This window comes from Chiloscyllium plagiosum, unplaced genomic scaffold (assembly GCF_037043375.1).
Source record: "Chiloscyllium plagiosum isolate Xiang-an unplaced genomic scaffold, Cpla_swu_hap1 HiC_scaffold_2, whole genome shotgun sequence".
Classification (NCBI taxonomy): Eukaryota; Metazoa; Chordata; class Chondrichthyes; order Orectolobiformes; family Hemiscylliidae; genus Chiloscyllium; species Chiloscyllium plagiosum.
Window position 1 is genome coordinate 158,788,726 of NW_028270140.1, and position 21,498 is coordinate 158,810,223.

A 21,498-nucleotide genomic window follows, 5' to 3' on the forward strand; every position below is an offset into this window, starting at 1 on the left:
CTGTAAATTTCAATCCGATTCCCCTCATCCTTATAAACTCCATTGAATCTTCAACTGCTCATCATTTGATAAGCCCTTTAGCCAGTGATCATTCTTATCAACCTCCCCTGGACCCCGTCCAAGGCCAGCACATCCGTCCTTAGATATGGGGCCTAAAACTGCTAACAATATTCCAAATACAGTGTGACCAGACCCTTACAGAGCCTCAGCAGTATATCCCTGCTCCTGTATTCTGTCTTGTGGAGGTGCTGGTGTTAGACTGGGGTGGACAAAGTTAAAAATCACACAGCACCAGGTTATAGTCCAACAGGTTTATTTGAAAGTACATGCTTTTGGAGCATTGCTTCTAAACCTGTTGGATTATAACCTTGTGTTGTGTGATTTTTAACCTTGTATTCTAACCCTCTCGAAATGCATGCTAATATTGCATTTGCTTTCCTCACTGCCAACTGAAACTGCATGTTAACCTGAAGAGGATCCTGAACTAGAACTCCTAAGTCCATTTTTGCTGCAGATTTCCAAAACCTTTTCCCATTTAGAAAATAGTCTGCACCTCTGTTTTTCCTATCAAAGTGCATAACCTCATACTTTCTCACTTTGTATTCCATCTGCCACTTCTTTGTCCACCCTCCTAGCCTGCTCAAGTCCTTCTGCGGTCTCCCCACTTCTTCAAGACTACCTGTCCTTCCACCTATCTTTGTATCATCTGTAACACACACCCCTCACTCAAAATCTTCTCCTTCCTGCCATCTGGCAGAAGATGCCAGAGCATTCGGTCTCTCACGGCCAGACTTTTGCAACAGTTTCTTCTCTCAAGGCACCAGGCTCCTTAACACTATGGTTGGGCTCTTTTCCATCTGAAATTCTTTGGATGATTTCAAATTGCTGCGGGAACACTGTCTATTAATCATCATTCTTTTATTACATTGTGCTTTGCATGATTTGCACTTCTTATGTACTTTATGCTGCCCTTGAATGATCATGTAGTTTATGCTGTCCATGTCGCACTTTGTCCTGGAGGAATATTGTCTTTTTTTACTGGATCAGTTGTATTTGGTAGAAGTGACAAATAAAATCTACTCTATTCTACTCTACATGCCAACAATGTTCTTAATTTCTTTGTCCAGATTGTTAATGCCAGTTACAACATGGGGTAACTCTCCTGCTTAATTTAAAACCAGCCACACAGAAAAGATTTATCCCTTTGCAGTAATCTGTAAAAAATTTGAGTGGCCAAGAACTATGTCAAGTAAAAATGAACAACTTTATTTATTAAAGTATAACAAAATAATTAACTAACCATTATTTACAATTTCTTTCTCTAACCTATCTTTTACCTTCCCTTCTGTAGTATTAGTCCAATAAAACTCCCAATTAAGATTTACAAAACAAGGCATGGATGAGTTGGACCAAAGGGTCTGTTTCCATGCTGTACATCTCTGTGACTCTGTAACACTTCTTATCTCAAAACCAGGCAGCTGTAGGTTTTTGTCTTCAGATCTTCCTGTGTCTTTTTTTCTTCTTGTTAGGAATTTCTGCATCACAAGTTACTGATCAAAAAGGTACTTTTAAGAGATATTGTTTCAAGCAATCTGTTACATGCTAGGACTTGGCAGTCCTCCTCTCAACTGTTTAATTTTCCCCCAGTCTTATACCCCAGAGCATCGGATGGTGTCATTGGATTTTAAGATTGTCAATATACTCAATTCAAACTTGATTGGAATTTTTGGGGGGTATAATTTAAACTGATTGGCTGAATTCAAATTTGTTTTTGTTTCCAGGCAACAAACTAATTGAGTTGTTCACCCCTGTGTTACATTGTTGCCTTATTGAGAACATTGGTGCTGTGTCTCTCTTAAAGGTACACCCACATCTTCGTAACAATGCCTGTCGTAAATAGTTGTGGTCCCATCACTGATCCCTGCACACCTCCAGTAGTCACCGGCTGCCATCCTGAAAAGGACAGGGGTCTAGATTAGAGTGGTGCTGGAAAAGCACAGCAGGTCAGGCAGCATCCATGAAGTGCTTTTGCCCGAAACGTCGACTTTTTCCTGCTCATCGGATTCTGCCTGACCTGCTGTGCTTTTCCAGCACCACTAATCTAGACTCTGGTTTCCAGCATCTGCAGTCCTTGTTTTTACCATCCTGAAAAGAACACCTTTATCCCCAAATTCTGCACTCTACCAGTCATCCAAACCTTTATTCATGCTAGTACTTTGCCCTTAACACCTCGGCCTTTAATCTTATTTCACAGCCTCCTGTATGACACTTTGTCAAAGGCTTTCTGGAAATCCAAATAGATCATGTCCAGTGGCTCTCCTTTGTCTTATTTGCTTGTTACCTCCTCAAATAATTCCAACAGGTTTGTCAGGCATGACCTCCCCTTGACGAAATCATACTAACTCAACCCTATTTTACTTTGCATTCCAAGTACTCCGCAGTCTCATCCTTAATCATGATATGTGGCAAATCATGAAAACTTGAGTCGCCCTGGTGACTAAGTATGCAGGAGCTGTGCCATCTGCAGCTTCTGGCAAACTGCATTTCGGAGTTAGAAATACTGGTGGGTTCACCGTGCTCACACTGCAGTTGATGACTGAACTGACAGAAAGGGCATGGGTGACATCCAGGCAGTGAAGAAGATGGCAGGTGGTGTAGGAGTCCGTTGTGGCCATCCTTCTTTCTACCAGATTATACCACTTTAGATACTGTTGAGAGAGCTGACTGTGCAGGGAAAGCAGTGGCAGCCAACTTCATGACAGCATGGATAGGTCTGCAGCATTTGAGAGGTGGAAGGATAACAGTCGGGCTATCGTAGTGGGGGATTCAATTGTAAGGGAAACAAGCAGCTACAAAGAGACTTCAGGATGGTATATTACCTCCTTAGTGCCAAGATCAGGGATGTCACTGAATGGCTACAGGTCATTCCAAATGGGGAGAGCAAACAGACAGAGACTATGGTACATGTTGGTACCAATGACTTAGGTAGAAAAAGGGATAATATCCTGTAAGCAGATTTAGGGAACGAGTAAGTAAATGAATGAACAGCACCAATAAGGTAGTAATCTCTGGATTACTTCAAGTCGTTGCACTAGTGAGTATAGAAATAGAAAGTTATTTGCAATGAATGCACAGCTGGAGAAATGGTACAAGAGGAAAGGCTTTAGATTTCTGGTACATTAGGACCATTTGTGGTGGTAGTGAACCCGGTACAGGGAGTTGGGTTGCACCTGAATTGAAATAAGATCAGCATCCTTGAGGGGAGTTTTGCTAGTGCTGTTGAGCAGTATTTAAAATTAACTTAGTGCGGGATGGGATGCAAAGAGAAGGTTCAGCGGGGGAAATGATCAGACAGAAGGGGCAACTTTTTTATGCAGAGGGTGGCACGTGTATGGAATGGACTGCCAGAGGAAGTGGTGGAGGCTAGTACAATTGCAACATTTAAAAGGCATCTGGATGGGTATATGAATAGGAAGGGTTTGGAGGGATATGGGCCAGGTGTTGGCAGATGGGACTAGATTGGGTTGGGATATCTGGTCAGCATGGACGAGTTGGACTGAAGGGTCTGTTTCCATGCTGTACATCTCTATGACTCTAAGACTCTAAGAATTATAGGCCTGTTAAGGCACAAGAGGTTTTGGCTGATATTTATTTTAATGCAAGGAGTCTGACGTGCAAGGCAGACAAGTTGAGGGTATAAATTAAAACATGGGGGAATAATATAATTGCTATCTCTGATACCTGGTTGAGGGCAAAGAATAATACAGCACAGGAACAGACCCTTTGGCCTTCCAAGCCTCGCCAACACATTTTGCCCTGCCATACTAAAACTGTCTTCACTTACAGGATCCATATCCCTCTATTCTCTTCCTATTCATGTATTTGTCCTGGTGCTTCATGAATGCACCAGATGGTGGAATTTGAATTCAATTTATTAAAAAAAAACTAGAATAAAGAGTTTAATGATGACAATGAAGCCATTGTCGATTGTTGAAAAAACCCATCTGATTCATTAATGTGAAGGAAACTGCCAGCCTAACTTGGTCTGGCCTACATTTGACTCCAGACCCACAGCAATATGGTTGACCCTTAACTGCCCTCTGACTAATAGGTATAGGCAATAAAAGCTGGCCTAGCCAACGATGCCCTCATTCATGAATGAATATATATAAAAAAGGTATCCCAGGCTGTTGAGTGAGGCAAGCAAGGAAATAGCAGAAGTGCCTGGTAATAAGTTTCCATTCCTCTCTGGCTACAGGAGAGGTATCAGAGGACTGGAGGACAGCCGATATGGGGGTACTGTTATTCAAGAAGTGAACAAGTGATAAACCAGGAAGCTACATAACAGTCACTCTCACCTCAGTGATGGGGAATATTGAAAGCAATTCTGAGGGGCAGAATTAATCTGCATTTGGAAAAACAGGATTAACATTTTAGGTTCAGGGATCCTTCTTCAGGTGCTGCCAGACTTGCTGAGTTTCTTCAACAATTTTCCCCTCGGCAATCCTTTCTGTTACCTATTCAAAAATGCTCCGGCAAGCTAGTTGATACTGACTGTTCTAAATCAACTACATTTTCCATGTGACTATTATTTCTACTCCAAATAATTGTTTCTAGAAGTTTCCCCTCCGCTGAAGTCAAACTACTTGATGCAAACTTTCTGTGCTAATCCACAATTTCACTTTCCTGCCTTTTTCCCATATCCATTGATTCTCTTATTAACTAAAAATCTATCTCAACCTTGAAAATACTAATGGGCCCATGTTATGAAGATGTGGGTGTACTGTACCTTTAAGAGAGTTAAAAGCTAGCAGAACTACCTAACACAGCACCAAGTGTTCTGAACAAGATGTAATGTAACATTTGATCTAACAAAAACAAATTCGAATTAGACCAATCAGTTTAAATTATATCCCAAAAAATACCAAACTCCGATCAAGTTTGAATTTAGTTTATTGACAGTCCGATGCTTGGGGCTATAAGACCGGGGAAAATTGAACAGATAGGAGGAGAACTGCCAAGCCACAAGCATTTGCAGACTGTCCAGCGAGTAGCTATCTTAAAGGTACCTTTATCGATAAGTGACCTGTGAAACAGAAATCCCTAAGAAGAAGAAAAGAAGACAGAGGAAGACAAAATGAAAAGATTGAACATCTGGCTGGTTTTGAAAAGTTGAATTTTGATAAATCCTAATCAGATATTTTATCGGACTAGTATTGTAGAAGGGGAAGGTAAAAGATAGGTTCGAGGAAGGAGTTGTAAATAGTTGTTAGTTAATTATTCTCTGTTATACCTTAAGAAATAGAGTTTTTAATTTTTACCTTAAATACTTCTTGGCCTCTTGAATTTTCACAGATTACTGCATGGGGTAAATATTTTCTGTGTTGCTGGTTTAAATTAAGAAGGAGGGTTTACCCCATGTCATAACACCCACCTTCAACAGCCATCTAAAGTAGAGAATGCTGCTGATTGTCTACCCTCTGAGAGAAAAGAAATCCTTTCCATCTCTGTCTTAAATGGGCAATCCCAGACTTTGAGATATGTCCTCTGGTCCTGGATTCTCCCAAGAGCGGAATCACCTTCACATAGAACAATACAGCGCAGAACAGGCCCTTCGGCCCTCGATGTTGTGCCGACCTGTGGACTTTTCTCAGCTCGTCCCCCTACAATATCCCAAAATCACCCACTAGCTTATCTAAGGATTGTTTAAATCTCAAATGTGGCTGAGTTGACTATCTTAGTAGGTAGGGCATTCTATGCCCTTACCACTTTCTGTGTAAAGTACTTGCCTCTGACATCAGCCTTAAATCTATCACCCCTCAAGCCTTCTCGTACAAGCTGACATCATCATCCTAGGAAAAAGTCTTTCTCTGTCTACCCTATCTAATTCTCTGATCATCTTGTATGTCTCTATCAAATCCCCCCCTTAACCTTCTTTCCAATGAGAAAAAACCCAAGTCTCTCAGCCTTTCCTCATAAGACCTTCCCTCCAGACCAGGCAACATCCTGGTAAATTTCCTCAGCACCTTTTTCATTGCTTCCACATCCTTTTTGTAATGGGGCAACTGGAACTATATACAATATTCCAAGTGTGGCCGCACCAGCGTTTTGTACAGTTGCAACATGATATTGCGGTTCTGGAACTCAATCTCTCTATCAATGAAACCTAACTCACCATATGCCTTCTTAACAGCACTATCCACCTGGGTGGCAACTTTTAGGGATCTATGCACATGGACTCCAAGATCCCACTGCACATCCATACTACCAAGAATCTTTCCATTGACCAGATACTCTGCCATCCTGTTATTCTTCCCAAAGTGCATCACCTCACATTTAGCTGCATTGAACTCCACTTGCCACCTCTCAGCCCAATTCTGCAGTTTATCCAAATCCACCTGCAGCCTGTAACATTCTTCCAAACTGTCCACTACTCCACCGACTTTAGTATCATCTGCAAATTTACTATTCCATCCACCTATGCCTGCGTCTAAGTCATTTATAAAAATGACAAACAGTAGTGGTCCCAAAACAGATCCTTGTGGAACACCACTAGTAACCGGACTCCAGACTGAATATTTTCCATCAACCACCACTTGCTGCCTTCTTCCAGAAAGCCAATTTCTAATCCAAACTGCTAAATCACCCTCAATTCCATGCCTCTGCATTTTCTCCATCAGCCTACCACGTGGAACCTTATCAAAGACTTTACTGAAGTCCAAGTATACCACGTCAACTGCCCTACCCTCACCTACATGCTTGGTCACCTTCTCAAAAATCCCAATGAGATTTGTGAGACATGACCTACCCTTGACAAAACCATGTTGACTATCAGAAATCAAATTGCTAGATGATTATAAATCTTACCTCTTATAATCCCTTACAAAACCTTTCCTACAACAGAAGTAAGGCTCACTAGTCTATAATTACCTGGGTCATCTTTGCTGCCCTTCTTGAACAAGGGCACAACATTTGCAATCCTCCAGTCCTCAGTTTCTAAACCCGTAGACAATGACAACTCAAATATCAAAGCTAAAGGCTCTGCTATCTCCTCCCTAGCTTCCTAGAGAATCCTCGGATAAATTCCATCCGGCCCAGGGGACTTGTCTACTTTCATTTCTTCTAGAGTTGATAACACCTATGCGTAACTAACCTCAATCCTTTCTAGTCTAATATTCCGTACCTCATTTTTCTCCTCTACAATATTCTCCTTTTACTGAGTAAACACCAATGAGGAATGTTCATTTAGCACTTCTCCGATCGCTACTGGGTCCACACTCAACTTCCCACTTCTGTCTTTGACTGGCCCTATTCCTACACTAATCATACTTTTATTCCTCATATACCTATAGAAACCTTTAGGGTTTTCCTTTATTCAATTTGCTAAAGACTGCTTGTGTCCTGTCTTTGTTCTTCTTAACTCTCTTTAAATCCTTCCCAGCTGATCTGTAACTCTCCATCACCTTGCCTCATCAACACGTAAGCCTCTTTCTTCTTAACAAGAAATGCAATTTCTGTAGTAAACCATGGTTCCCTTACATTATCACTTCCTCCCTGCCTGACTGGGACATAGCTATCAAGGACACGTAATATCTGTTCCTTAAACCAGCTCCGCATTTCGATTGTTGCATCCCCTGAATTTTGCTACCCCATTCTATGCATCCTAATTCTTGCCTAATTGCATTCTCCATATCTACCCTCCCAAGACCTCTGAGAGTCTTAGATTAGATTAGATTAGATTACAGTGTGGAAACAGGCCCTTCGGCCCAACAAGTCCACACCGACCTGCCGAAGCGAAACCCACCCATACCCCTACATTTACCCCTTACCTAACACTACGGGCAATTTAGTATGGCCAGTTCACCTAACCTGCACATCTTTGGACTGTGGGAGGAAACCGGAGCACCCGGAGGAAACCCACGCAGACACGGGGAGAACGTGCAAACTCCACACAGTCGCCTGAGTCGGGAATTGAACCCGGGTCTCTGGCGCTGCAAGGCAGCAGTGCTAACCACTGTGCCACCGTGCCGCCCACAAATTTAAATAAGGTCTCCACTCATTTTTCTAAATCTCACATCACCAGATCCAAAATACTCTGTTTCTGGTTGCATCCACAATGCATTGTTCTGGAAAACTCCTGAACACACTCTTTGAATTCTTCCTTATGGCTACCTTGGCCAATTTGATTTTCTCTGTCTATTTGAAAATTAATATCTGTCATGATTAATTTACTTCCTTTACTATATATCTGTTCCTGATTATTTTTCTGTCCTACAGTATAGCTACTGTTAAGGGGCCTATGGACTACTTCCTTCAGTTACTTCTTCCCCTAGTTATTTCTTACCTTTACCCATATAGATTCTCTGCCTTCCAATCCCAAATTAGTTCTTGCTATTATACTTAGTCCATCTCATGCAAACAAAGTTACCCCATTGTCCTTTTCTTGCTGCCTGTTCTTTCCAAAAGTTGCATAATCATATTTAATTCCCAGCTTTGATCTTGCAGTTTTATTTCCATAATGGCTATAAAATCATACCATTAATTGCTAAACAAATAAAAAAGAAATGTGGATGCTGAAAAGCATAAACAAAAACAAATTGCTAGAAAACCTCAGCAGGTCTGGCAGCATTTGTGGAGAGAAAGCAGATTTAATGTTTTGAGTTCAGTGATCCTTCTTCAGATTCTGCCATACTCGCCAAGTTTCTCCAGCAATTTCCATTAACCTCTATTTATGCCACTAATTCATTTATTTTGTGACAACAGATATTGCATGCATTTAAAAGCCATTAATTTTGCCTTTATCTGATTATTTCACTCCTTGATCCCACTTACATTTTTATGTTTGTACACTCTGTCCCTTCCTTTCTCATTCTGGGCATCATTACCTACATCCTTATCGAAGATTTTGGGGTTTGTTTTTGTCGTTTCCTGGTAGTCTTTTGTTCATAATCCTTCCCTGCTTATCATTTTTGCACCACCCTTCTGAACCTACCGTATTCAGCTAGGGTTTCAACTTTATTTACTATGAAGCACCTGACATTTTTTCCTCAAATTTCTATTTTCTTTGTCATCCAAGGAGCTTTGGATTTGTTTGTTTCACCTTGTCTGTACTCAGACCATCTCCTCTGATAAAATTAATTCTGTCCATGAAGCCTTTGCAATATCATCTTTCTTTGGTATTGTAGTGCTGTTCTTAACCAAACATGCCCCTACTCTTTTTTTGCCATTCCCTTCTTTTCCTGTCAACAGGAATATCAAACACCTAGATTTGACCTTGCCAAAACCAGATCTACATTATTATCAAACATTATAATTCCACAAGGCAGCCTGTGCCTGGAACTTCCTAATCTTATTAATTACATTCCATGCATTCACATATACAGAGCTTAACTCTGATTTAAACTTTATTACTTTCTTCCCTTACTACCCTACCTATTAACTTGTTATTCTCTATTTCAGTGACATCTGCCTCTCACAACGGTTTGACCACCCTGATATTATTTTATAATTTTCTCATCTGGTTCCACACTGATACTGCCTTTAAAGATAACATTGAGTGGTAATGTCATCATCAGACCAGAGGCCCAAGCTAATGCTCTGGGTCATGAGTCCAAAGTCACCTATGACTCCAGGTATACAGCAATGTGGTTGACTCTAAATGCTGTCTGAAAAGGCTTGCTAGCCACTCAGCCATTCAGGATGTACTTGCCAGAGACACCGATGTCCTACAAAAGAATAAAGAAAATTCTCGTGCTAATTTTTTTCATCAAAGGTTAGGTTATCACCAGCCTGCTGTTAATAATTAGCAGAAGCAATTTTTTTGCTGTTGTTACTTCTAAGTATTTCTTTACATTCCTTAGAAAATAGCTGAAACTCAGGGGAGAAATAATCTCTTGGAGATTCAGTTGGAGGAAGCAAATCGTTTGGTGAAATTAACACAGACTAAGGAAAACTGTATGCAAGAAGGTAAGAAGATTTGTACTGGCGCTTCTTTTGTTGTTTGCAGCCTTTCCTTACCCAATTTATTGAAGAAATTGAGTAATTCCTTTCATGACATTTTTAGAAAGCAAAATGAAACAGCTTATGAGAGATTCATTGTGCAGACCTTTGCAACTCTGACATCAGAACTACAAAAGATATAGGACTCCAATAACTATAGTCACAGATGTGAAATACAAGTTCAGAACAGAAAAATCACAGAATATTGACTCAATTTGAATAGCTTCCAAATGGCTATATGATTAATGCATGCCTGTTCAACACAATGCAAGCAGCAAGGTCTCTTTTGTCTGCCTCTTGATATACATGCATTTTTGTGCAGCTTGTTTTATATGCACTGTTAATTTAAACACTCTTAATTGGGGGGACCCAGGATTGATACTTCTGGTAATATTTAAAGCTAGCATGCTCTCGTTAAAGTTAGCCAGGAGGTCCATTCTGTCTGGAGCACATCCTATTCAAGCTAAATTTACTAGAAAGTATCGAAGAATATAAGAATACGGGCTCCCACAGCATGACAGACTTTGGTGAAGTAAGTGGAAAAGAGGAGAGGTGTCCTGATTCCGTAAGGGCACCAGGGCTCCAGGCTCAGTGTGAAAAGGCAATGAGAATATCGGATGCTGCCTGGCCTGCTGTGTCTTATTATATGCAAATCTTATTATGTACAGTGATAATGTATCTACAAACAGCTTCCTCTACTGCTTGAAAAGGTCAGCAGTATGTATAAAACTTATAATGAGTTTGGGTTTCAGTAACATCCTTTTTGAAAAGTGTATCAATTCCTTCCAAAATACTTGCTTTTAGTCTTATATCCATTTCAGTCTACAATCAATAGTGCAGAAAACTAAAGAGGTATAGTCTTTACACTTCTCCTTCTGAATGGTATTGATTGTGAGTTTGAAAGTTACTATGGAAGGTGTCTTAACGAGGAGAAAAGTGAGGACTGCAGATGCTGGAGATCAGAGCTGAAACATATGTTGCTGGAAAAGTGCAGCAGGTCAGGCAGCATCCAAGGAGCAGGAGAATCGATGTTTCGGGCATAAGCCCTTCAAGAATGCATTTATTTATACGCAGTATGTAGAATAGTTTGTTGGATGTATCAGTCTGCACATAGCATCCCAGCATCCGTATTTCACTGTCTCCAAATTTCCCCTTTAATAATCTTGTCGTATAATGTACTCCTTGGCATAAAAGACAGGTTTTGGAGCCTGATTCTTGGAATTAGAACTTAATTCAATTAGCTATTAATTCATCCTGAGATAATCCTCTGCAATTATCCAGGACCACATTCCAATCTGGTCTGAACTCCTCTTCCATCCACCACCCCTTACTTTTTAAAAACCTATAAACTGTAAAACATATGACATAAATATAGGAATTAGGAACAAAGTAGTCTGTTTAGCCCCTTGGACCTGCTGTTCTATTCAAAAAGATCATGGCCAATCTGTTTGTGTTTTGAATTCCACAGTGCCATCTCCTCCCAATAACCCATGAATCCTTTGCCTAACAAGAATCCATCAACCTCAGTCTTAAAAAAACATTCAACTACACTGTTTCCACTTATTTCTGAGATAAAATTCCTGGAACACATAATCCCCTGAGAGAAACAAGAATCTGCTCATCCCTGACCTGAAATAGTGACCCCTAATTTTAAAACAACGTTGCTCACACACATCACTACTTACTCTTCTGAACTCTAGTGAAAATATTGCCCAACATGTTCATCCTCTGTCCTTGTAAGACAACTCATTCATTCCACATTATACTCCATCTGCAAATTTACCCCACCCCCCCCATCTTAACTTATATAGGTATCCTCCTCAGTTAAAAATAAAAGATGCTGGAGAACTTCAACAGTTCTGGAAGCATCTGAGAACAGAGAAAAATAGCTAACATTTTGAGTCCAAAGACTCCTCTTCAGCATCCTCCTATGTCCTTTTCACAGCATATGTTCCTCCCTATCTTTGTCATTTACAGTTTAGCTGCCATGACATCACTCCTCTCATTTAAATCATTGATAATAATTGGAAAAGGCTACTGCACTTGTCACAACTGCCAATCAGAGATCCATTAAAGCATACTCTCAGTTTTCTGCCAGCTAATCTTCTAGCCATGTTAGCATATTATTCCCCCACCAATAAAAGCACAATGATCTTTTATTTTCTTCATATCCTTGTATGTGGCACCTTGTCAAATGCCTTCTGGAAATGCATTCCTGAAGAAGGGCTTATGCCCGAAAAGTCGATTCTCCTGCTCCTTGGATGCTGCCTGACCTGCTGTACTTTTCCAGCAACGCATTTTTCAGGTGTCTTAACGAATCAACGCAGTGCATTGTGTAGATGATACACACTGCTTCCACAGTCCATTTGTGGTGGAGCGAGTGAGTGTTTGAAAGTGGTGCCAATCAAGCAGGTTAATATTTCCTAGATGGTATTAATTTCTTGAATATCATTAGAGTTCATCCAGGCAAGTGGATGAGTTGTGCCTTCCAGATGGTGAATAAGCTTTGGGGATTTAGGAGGTATGTTGCTCATTGCACTACCCCCTTCAGGTGGAAGCAATGCATGTTTGTGGATGTGATGTCAATTAAACAAGCTACTTTGTTCTGGATGGTGTCAAGCTCCTTGAATGTTGTTGGTGCAGTATTCATCCAGGCAAGTCTGGAATATTCCATTACATTTCTAACATGTGCCTTGTAGATCTTGGATAGGCTTTGAGAAATTAGAAGGTGAGTATTCCCAGCCTCTGAAGTGCTGTTATGGCCAACATATTTATCAGGCTTGTCCAATTGAGTTAAGAGTTATAGAGTCACACAGCATGCATGGCCCATATTTCTCCAAACATGTGTAATTCATGTATTTATCTAACTGCCTTTTAAACATTGTAACCGTACCCATATCCACTACATCCTATGGAAGTTCATTCCACACACAAACCCTGTGTGAAAAGATTATCCCTCATGTCCCTTTTAAATCTTTCTCCTCTCACCTTAAAATATACCCCCTAGTTGTGAATTCCCCCCATCTGAGAAAAAAGACTATTCTACCCCTCATGATTTTATAAACCTCTATAAGGTCACCCCTCAACCTCCTATGGTCCAGTTAGAAAAGTTCCAGCCTATCCAGTCTCTCCTTTTAACCCAAGCTTATAGCTTGAGATGCTCAAGTTCAGGGAGTCTGTCCAAATGCAATCTGGGGTTAGGCAACATTCCATTCAATAGGACCAGCATCAAATGTTAGGGGAACTGGTTAATGTCATTTGGGAATCCACAAAGATCATGATCAGAGATCAGGTCAGCCATGGCTTAGGGCTGATTGCTGAAATCAGTAAAATCCTGGGGTGAAATCCAATGCTTGCTTTGAATGATGCAAGGAGGGCCTGTGTAGGAATCGGGGAGATGACTGCCAAAAGGGGTGGGGGAGTCGAAACTGGGGTTGGAAATCAGAGTAATTTATGCTTATGGGAACAAGAACAGTGAAGTGGGAGAAATTCAAGTGTATGGAGGGGCTACATGGAACAGAATTGAAGGACATGGAAGAGGTATATTGGCAGTGTCCTCCACCATGGCCTCCACAGGGGGAGCATAGAAGAGCAAGATTGACATCATTAAGTGTAATGATGGGGTTCAGGGGTTAGGACAAACAGTGGACATTAAGTTCAATGTAGTGGGTCTCAAAATTGATTTGATGGAAATTAGCTTGTGTGCTAGAGCTAGGTAAAAGGAGGCTTGGAATACCGTCCACTTGGCTGGATGAACTCTAATGACATTCAAGAAACTAGTACCATCCAGGAAATATTAACCTGTTTGATTGGCACCACATTCAAACACTCACTCAGTCCACCACAAATAGGCTGTGGAAGGAGTGTATAGCATCTACACAATGCACTGCGTTGATTAATTAAGACACCTTCCACAGCAACTTTCAAACCCATGATCACTACCACTCAGAAGGAGAAGTCTAAAGACTGTATCTCTTTAGTTTTCTGCACTATTATAAATTCTAAGATATGCTCTTTTTCCTAAATTATGTGAATTCACAAGTACCGACTTTGGATTATGTTTTTCTGCTCAAGGACTTTAAATCTATGCATGCATATAATCTTTGATCCTACTCAAAATATTCAGCTCCTAAACAACACTGCACTTGTGCCAACAGTAGTCTGTTTTTTTCTTTTCAGCAGTAATTTGTGTGGTATTGGAAATCCTTCAACCAGTACTGCCTTGGATATTTATGTTTTTCAGAATGCAGTTTGCTGCATGGAATGATAGCAGAACTACAGGGTACTATTCAGAAACAATATGATGTGAGAGGTAAGGACTCATGGTAACTTCAACTCATGAAATTAAATAGCATATGAAAATAATAGAATTTTCTTCCTTTGATTTAGAAAAGCCTCCTGCTCTTTTCTCTCCTTTATCCATTTTCTTCCTTTTCTAACAACAACTAGGAGGTTCACCGACTCAGTGGAGATTGAATAGGAGTCTGGAATTTGAATTGTTACCTCGTAGTGATGGAAAGGGATAGGTACATGCCACAGGGCAAGAGTTTTCAATTATAATGTGATGAGGCAAGACTTAGGATGCATAGAATGGGGTAGCAAAATGCAGGGGATGGGGACAATCAAAATGTGGAGTTGTTTTAAGGGACAGACATTGCATGTCCTTGATAGGTATGTCCCTGTCAGGCAGGGAGGAAGTGATAAGGTATGGGAACCGTGGTTTACTACAGAAATTGCATCTCTTGTTAAGGGGAAGAAGGAGGCTTATGTGACAATGAGATGAGATGGTTCAAATGAAGCGATGGAGATTTACAGAATAGCTAGGAAGGATTTAAAGAGAGTTAAGAAGAGAAAAGAGAGGACATGAACAGTCTAGCAGGTAGAATAAAGGAGAACCCTAAAGCTTTCTGTAGGTATGTTAGGAATAAAAGGATAACTTGAGTAGGAATAGGGCCAGTCAAAGACAGAATTGGGAAGTTGTGTGTGGACCCTATAGAAATCGGAAAGGTGTGAAACAAATATTTCTTATTTCTTTACGCTCAGGAAAAGGAGAATATTGCAGATGAGAACAATGAGATACAAGATATTAGACTAGAAAAGATTGAGGTTAGTTACGAACAGGTGGTATCAATTCTAAAAGGAGTGAAAGTAGACAAGTCCCCTGGGCCAGATGGGATTTATCCAAGGATTCTCTGGGAAGCTAGGGAGGGGGTGTTGGAGCCTTTGGCCTTGATCTTTGAGTCTTCATTGTCTATAGGTTTAATACCAGAGGACTGGGAGATTGCAAATCTTGTGCCCTTGTTCAAGAAGGGCAATACAGATGACCCAGGTAATTATAGACCAGTGAGTCTTAAATCTGTTGTCAGAAAAGTTTTGGAAGGGATTATAAAAGATAGGATTTATAAACAGCTAGCAATCAACAATTTGATTGAAGATAGTCAACCTGATTTCGTCAAGGGCAGGTCGTGTCTCACAAACCTCATTGAGTTTTTTGAGAAGGTGACCAGGCATGTAGATGAGGGTAGGGCAGTTGACGTGGTGTACATGGACTTCAATAAAGCCTTTGATAAGGTTCCACATGGTGGACTGATGGAAAAAATGCAGAGGCATGAGATTGAGGGAGATTTAGCAGTTTGAATTAGAAACTGGCTTTCTGCAAGAAGGCAGTGAGTGGTGGTTGATGGAAAATATTCAGCCTGGAGTCTGGTTACTAGTGGTATGCCACAAGGATCTGATTTGGGACCACTGCTGTTTGTCATTTTCATAAATGACTTAGATGCAAGCATAAGTGGATGGTTTAGTAAGCTTGCAGATGACACTAAAGTCGGTGGAGTAGTGGACAGTGTGGAAGAATATTGCAGGTTGCAGGGGAACTTGGATAATTGGGCTGAGAGATGGCAAATTGGGTTCAATGCAGATAAATGTGAGGTGGTTCGCTTTAGGAAGAATAACAGAAAATCGGAATATTGAGTCAATGGAAAGACTCTTGGTAGTGTGGATGTGCAGAGAGATCTTGGTGTCCATGTACATAGATCCCTGAAAAATTGCTGCCCAGGTTGATAGTGCTGTTAAGAAGGCATACGGTGAGTTAGGTTTCATTGGTAGAGGGATTGAGTTCTGGAGCCGTAATGTCATGCTGCAAATGTACAAAATGCTAGTGCAATCTCATTTGGAATATTGTGTACAGTTCTGGTCACCCCATTACAGGAAGGATGTGAAAGCATTGGAAAAGGTGCAGAGGAGATTTACCAGGATGTCGCCTGGTCTGGAGGGAAGGTCTTATGAGGAAAGGCTGAGAGTCTTGGATCTGTTCTCATTGGAAAGAAGAAGGCTAAGAGGGGATTTGATAGAGACATACAAGATGATCAGAGGATTAGATAGGATAGACAGTAAGAATCTTTTTCCTAGGATGATGATGTCAGCTTGTACAAGGGGGCATAACTACAAATTGAGGGGTGATAGATTTGAGACAGATGTCAGAGGCAGGTCCTTTACTCAGAGAGTGGTAAGGGTGTGAAATGCCCTACCTGCCAGTGTAGTTAGCTCAGCCATATTAGGGAGATTTAAACAATCCTTAGATAAGCACATGGATGATGATGGGATCGTGTCGGAGGCTGGGCTTAGATTAGTTCACAGGTTGGCGCAACATCGAGGGCCAAATGGCCTGTTCTGCGTTGTATTATTCTATGTTCTATAGGTAAAATTCAGGTATTCCAATATTTTACATTAAGTATTTACATTCAGAATTAATTTGTTTCTCTTCTATTCAAGTTGTCACCTAGAGTCATGTGACCCTAAGCTATGATATTACAGAACTTAAGTACTGATGAGAAAAGATACATTTTGCCAAACTAGATAAAGTCTTTGTTTAGAATTTTGTGAGCGTGGCCTTGGTCGGACATGGTCAGTACCTCTCTGCTGAACAGCAGCAGTGACATGGTGTATGACTTAATCAGCCAATCATCAGGAAAATCAGCAAACCTAGCAACATACCAGCACTGCAATTCATGTACAAACATATGAATCAGGAGTGGACGATTGTGCCCCTTGAGGCTGCTCTGCCATTCAGCTAGCTCATGTCTTTTGTTTTATTCATTCAGGGGATGTGAGTACAACTGGCCAGGCCAACATTTATTATCCATCCTAATTGCACAGAGGGTAATTAAGTATCAATTGCATTTTTGTGTGTCTGGAGTAACATATCGGCCAGATCAGATAAGGATGGCAGTTTCCTTCCCTAAAGGATAGTAATGAACCAGATGGGCTTTTCCAACAATCAACAATGGATTCATAGAACATTACAGGCCCTTCAGCCCTCGAAGTTGCGCCGACCTGTGAACTATTCTCAGCTCATCCCCCTACACCAGAGTGGGGAACCTTTTCATGTTGGAAGGCCACAATATGTTAGTTGTAATCTAATAAGGCTGCATCCAAGAAACTTCAATTATATATTCTTCAAAATTTACATTATTTTGTAAAAATCTAACTAGAGTTGCATTATAACGAAATCATGAGCATAGCAGGTGTCGAAATAGCAATTATGACTTACCAACTTTTTAATTGTGGCGATCAGTCTGTGATGATTATTTCGTTGAATTTTCTTTTACTCTCTGGTATTTTAAATACATTCATTTTAAGATTAAAATAAAAATAATAAAGGACGAAAAGAAAACATATTAATAAAAAATAAAAGATTTGTTCTGCAAAATTTGGATTAATTTAAAAGGCCACACACAATGGCCTAGAAGGCCGCATGCGGCGTTAAGGTTGCAGGTTCCCCACCCCTGCCCTACACTATCCCAAAATCTTCCATGTGCTTATCTTAGGATTGTTTAAATCTCCCTGATGTGGCTGAGTTGATTACATTAGCAGGTAGTGCATTCCACATCCTTACCACTCTCTGCATAAAGGACCTGCCTCTGACATCTGTCTTAAATCTATCACCCCTCAATTTGTAGTTATGCCCCCTCATACACGCTGATGTCATCATCCTCGGAAAAAGACTTTCACTGTCTACCCTATCTAATCCTCTGATCATCTTGTATGTCTCTATCAAATTCCCTCTTAGCCTTCTCCTTGCCAACGAGAACAGGTTCAAGTCTCTCAGCCTTTCCTCATAAGACCTTCCCTCCAAATCAGGCAACATCCTGGTAAATCTCCTCTGCACCATTTCCAATGCTTCCACATCCTTCCCAAAATATGGGGACCAGAACTGTACACAATATTCCAAGTGTGGTCGCACCGACATTTTGTATATTTGCAGCATGATATTGCGGCTCCGGAACTCAATCTCTCTACCAATGAAATCTAACACATCGTATGCCTTCCTAACAGCACCATCCACCTGGGTGGCAACTTTCAGGGATCTATGCACATGGACTCCAAGATCCCGCTGCACATCCACACTACCAAGAATCTTTCCATTGGCCAAATACTCTGCCATCCTGTTATTCTTCCCAAAGTGCATCACCTCACATTTAGCTGCATTGATCTCCACTTGCCACCTCTCAGCCCAATTCTGCAGTTTATCCAAGTACCCCTGCAACCTGTAACATTCTTCCAAACTGTCCACTACCCCACTGACTTTAAATCTGCAAATTTACTAATCCATCCACCGATGCCTGCGTCTAAGTTATTTATAAATATGACAAACAGCAGTGGTCCCAAAACAGATCCTTGTGGCACACCACTAGTAACCAGACTCCAGGCTGAATATTTTCCATCAACCACCACTTGCTACCTTTTTTCAGAAAGTCAGTTTCTAATCCAAACTGCTAAATCACCCTCAATTCCATGCCTCTGCATTTTCTCCAACAGCCTACCATATGGAACCTTATCAAAGGCTTTACTGAAGTCCATGTACACCACGTCAACTGCCCTACCCTCATCTACATGCTTGGTCACCTTCTCAAAAATCTCAATGAAGTTTGTGAGACATGACCTGCCCTTGATAAAACCATGTTGACTATCTGAAATCAAATTGCTAGATGATTATAAATCTTACCTCTTATAATCCTTTACAAAACCTTTCCTACAACAGAAATAAGGCTCACTGGTCTATAATTACCTGGGTCATCTTTGCTGCCCTTCTTGAACAAGGGCACAACATTTGCAATCCTCCAGTCCTCAGGTACCAAACCTGTAGACAATGACAACTCAAATATCAAAGCCAAAGGCTCTGCTATCTCCTCCCTAGCTTCCTAGAGAATCCTCAGATAAATCCCATCTGGCCCAGGGGACTTGTCTACTTTCATTCCTTCCAGAATTGATAACACCTGTTCGTAACTAACCTCGATCCTTTCTAGTCTAAAATCTCGTACCTCATTCTTCTCCTCTACAATATTCTTCTTTTCTTGAGTGAAAACTGACGAGAAATGTTTGTTTAGCACCTCTCCAATCTCCACAGGGTCCACACTCAACTTCCCACTTCTGTCTTTGACTGGCCCTATTCCTACCCTAGTCATACTTTTATTCTTCACATACCTATAGGAAGCTTTAGGGTTCTCCTTTATTCTGTTTGCTAAAGACTGCTCATGTCCTCTCTTTGCTCTTCTTAACTCTCTCTTTAAATCCTTCCCAGCTGATCTGTCACTCTCCATCGCCTCATCTGAATCATCTAGCCTCACCAACACATGAGCCTCCTTCTTTGTAACAAGAGGTGCAATTTCTGTTGTAAACCACGGTTCCCTTACCTTATCACTTCCTTCCTGCCTGACAGAAGCATACCTAGCAAGGACACGCAATATCTGTTCCTTAAACCAGCTCCATATTTCCATTGTCTGCATCCCCTGCATTTTGCGACCCCATTCTATGCATCCTAATTCTTGCTTAACCGCATTATATTTGCCCTTGCCCCATCGATAACTCTTGACCTGTGGCATGTACCTATCCCTTTCCATCGCTAAACTAAATGTAACTGAATTATGGTCACTCTCTCCAAAGTGCTCACCTACAACTAAATCAAACAACTGGCCTGATTCATTACCAAGCACCAGATCCAATGTGGCATCCCCTCTTGTCGGCCCTTCAACATACTGTGTCAGGAAACCCTCCTATACACAATGGACAAAAACTGATCCATCCAACGTACTAGAGGTATTGCATTTCCACTCAATGTTGGGCAAGTTAAAGTCCCCTATAATGACCACCCTGTTCCTTTCACTCCTACCCAGAATCATTTTGCTAATCCTCTCTTCCACCTCCCTGGAACTCTGCGGAGGCCTATCAAAAACTCCAAGCAGTGTGACCTCTCCTCCTGTTTCTAACCTCAGCCCACACTACCTCAGTAGATGAGTCCTCATCAGAAGTTCTTTCAGCCACCGTTATACCAACCTTGATTAACAAGGCCATGCCTCCCCCTCTTTTACCGCCTTGCCTGTTCTTAATGAAAGATCTAAACCCTGGAACCTGCAACATCCATTCCTCACCCGCCCTATCCATGTCTCCGAAATGGCCACAACATCGAAGTCCCAGGTACCTATTCATGCTGCAAGCTAACCACCTTATTTCAGATACTTCTGGCGTTGAAGTAGACACACTTCAAACCAGTTTGCTGTCTGCCAGCACATTCCTGTGAACCTGAAATCCTGTCCCTGTCCTTCCTACTCTCATCCTCCTGTGCACTGCAACTTCACCTCCGGTTTCCATCCCCCTGCTGAGCTAGTTTAAACCCACCCGAATAGCACCAGCAAATTTCCCACCCAGGATATTAGTACTCCTCTGGTTCAAGTGAAGACCGTCCTGTTTGTACAAGTCCCACCTTCCCCAGAATGAGCCCCAATTATCCAAGAACATGAAACCCTCCCTCCTGCGCCATCCTTGCAGCCACGTGTTCAGCTGATATCTCTCCCTATTCCTTGCCTCGCTATCACATGGCACGGGTAACAAGCCAGAGATAACAACTCTGTTTGTTCTAGCTCTCAGCTTCCACCCTAGCTCCTTGAAATCCTACCTTACATCCTTATCCCTCTTTCTACTTATGTCGTTGGTACCTACATGGACAACGACTTGAGGGCTGGTCACCCTCTCCCTTCAGGACCCCAAAGATAGGATCCGAGACATCATGGACCCAGGCACGCGGGAGGCAACACAACAACCGCGAGTCTCGTTCGTTCCTTACAAACCTTCAATCTGAGCCTCTAACTATTGTGTCCCCAATGACTAACACTCTCCTCCTTTCCCTCCTTCCCTTCTGTGCACCAGGGACAGGCTCTTGCCAGAGACCTGGGCCCCACTACATACCCCTTCAACAGTATCCAAAACGGTATACATGTTTTGCAGGGGAACGACCACAGGGGATCCCTCCACCGACTGTTTATTCCCCCTTCAAACAGTGACCCAGCTTTCTTCGTGCCTAGGAGTAACTACTTCCCTGTAACTCTTATCTATCATAGCCTCTGCCTCCCGAATGATCCGAAGTTCATCCAGCTCCCAGTCCAGTTCCCTAACACGGTCTTGGAGGAGCGAGAGTTGTGTGCATTTCCTGCAGATGTACTTGGA

The 21,498-nt window shown here is 41.5% G+C and overlaps 1 long non-coding RNA gene across 1 annotated transcript in view; it reads left to right on the forward strand.

Annotated features, from left to right (window-relative positions):
• The first annotated feature begins 14,240 nt into the window (after window positions 1-14,240).
• Window positions 14,241-21,498, forward strand: part of LOC148152042 (uncharacterized) — a 54,709-nt gene continuing 47,451 nt past the window's right edge. Inside the window, exon 1 of the long non-coding RNA XR_015759236.1 lies at window positions 14,241-14,311. This is a non-coding gene — a long non-coding RNA (uncharacterized LOC148152042). The remainder of the gene's footprint in view (window positions 14,312-21,498) is intronic.